Raw genomic sequence first — 2,202 nt, forward strand, 5'->3', positions numbered from 1 at the left:
GGTGTTCTTAAGCAGTATGAGGTGAAAGTGGTGTTCCCTACAGTATGAGGTGAAGTGGTGTTCTCTACAGTATGAGGTGAAGTGGTGTTTCCTACAGTATGAGGTGAAGTGGTGTTTCTTACCGTATGAGGTGAAGTGGTGTTTCCTACAGTATGAGGTGAAGTGTGTGTTTCCTACAGTATGAGGTGAAGTGGTGTTTCCTACAGTATGAGTGAAGTGGTGTACCCTACAGTACTGAGGTGAAGTGATGTTTCCTACAGTATGAGGTGAAGTGGTGTTCCCTACAGTATGACCCCTCCTGTCTCAGCCTCCAGTATTATTGCTGCAGTAGTTTATGTGTCAGGGGCTAGGGTCAGTTGGTTTATCGGAGTACTTCCCCTATCTTATCCAGTGTCCTGTGTGAATTTAAGTATGCTCTTCTCTAATTCTCTCGTTCTCTCTTTCTTTCTCTCTCTCGGAGAACCTGAGCCCTAGGACCATACGTCACGGCAAACCGGGCATGATGACTCCTTGCTGTTCCCAGTCCGCCTGGCCTTGCTGCTTTCCAGTTTCAGCTGTTCTGCCTGCGGTTATGGAACCCCTACCTGTCCGAGACCTGCTGTTTTCAACTCTTAATGATCGGCTATGAAAAGCCAACTGATATTTATTCCTAAATTTATATTTGACCAGGCTTGTCATTTATGAACATTTTGAAAATCTTGTCTCTCTCTAATTCTCTCCTTCTGTCTTTCTTTCTCTCTCTCGGAGGACCTGAGCCCTAGGACCATACGTCACGGCAAACCGGGCATGATGACTCCTTGCTGTCCCCAGTCCACCTGGCCTTGCTGCTATTCATAGTTTCAACTGTTCTGCCTGCGGTTATGGAACCGCCACCTGTCCCAGACCTGCTATTTTCAACTCTTAATGATCGGCTATGAAAAGCCAACTGAAATAATTCATGATTATTATTTGACCATGCTTGTCACTTATGAACATTTTGAACATCTTGGCATAGTTCTGTTATAATCTCCACCCGGCACAGCCAGAAGAGACTGGCCACCCCTCATAGCCTGGTTCCTCTCTAGGTTTCTTCCTAGGTTTGGCCTTTCTAGGGAGTTTTTCCTAGCCACCGTGCTTCTACACTGCATTGCTTGCTGTTTGGGGTTTTAGGCTGGGTTTCTGTACAGCACATCGAGATATTAGCTGATGTACGAAGGGCTATATAAATAAACTTGATTTGATTTGAGGTGAGTGGTGTTTCCCTACAGTATGAGGTGAAGTGGTGTTTCTACAGTATGAGGGAGTGGTGTTCCCTACAGTATGAGGTGAGTGGTGTTTCCTACAGTATGAGGTGAAGTGGTGTTTCCTACAGTAGAGGTGAGTGTGTTCCTACAGTATGAGGTGAGTGGTGTTTCCTAGTTATGAGTGAATGTGTTTCTACAGTATGAGGTGAAGTGTGTTTCTACATATGAGGTGAAGTGGTGTTTCCTTACAGTATTGAGGTGAAGTGGTGTTCCTACAGTATGAGGTGAAGTGGTGTTTCCCTACAGTATGAGGTGAAGTGGTGTTCCCTACAGTATGAGGTGAAGTGGTGTTCCTACAGTATGAGGTAGAGTGGTGTTCCTACAGTATGAGGTGAAGTGGTGTTCCCTACAGTATGAGGTGAAGTGGTGTTCCTACAGTATGAGGTGAAGTGGTGTTCCCTACAGTATGAGGTGAAGGTGTTTCCTACAGTATGAGGGTGAAGTGGTGTTCCTACAGTTATGAGGTGAAGTGGTGTTCCCTACAGTATGAGGTGAAGTGGTGTTCCCTACAGTATGAGGTGAAGTGGTGTTCCTACAGTATGAGGGTGATGTGTGTTTTCTACAGTATGAGGTGAAGTGGTGTTCCTACAGTATGAGGTGAAGTGGTGTTTCTACAGTATGAGGTGAAGTGGTGTTTCCTACAGTTAGGTAAGTGTGTTTCTACAGTATGAGGTGAAGTGGTGTTTCTACAGTATGAGGTGAAGTGGTTTCCCTACAGTATGAGGTGAAGTGGTGTTTCTACAGTATGAGGTGAAGTGGTGTTTCCTACAGTATGAGGTGAAGTGGTTTCCTACAGTATGAGGTGAAGTGAAGTGGTGTTTCCTACAGTATGAGGTGAAGTGGTGTTTCCTACAGTATGAGGTGAAGTGGTGTTTCCTACAGTATGAGGTGAAGTGGTGTTTTTATCAGTATGAGGTGA

The sequence above is a fragment of the Salvelinus sp. IW2-2015 genome, unplaced genomic scaffold, assembly GCF_002910315.2.
Source record: "Salvelinus sp. IW2-2015 unplaced genomic scaffold, ASM291031v2 Un_scaffold4044, whole genome shotgun sequence".
Classification (NCBI taxonomy): Eukaryota; Metazoa; Chordata; class Actinopteri; order Salmoniformes; family Salmonidae; genus Salvelinus; species Salvelinus sp. IW2-2015.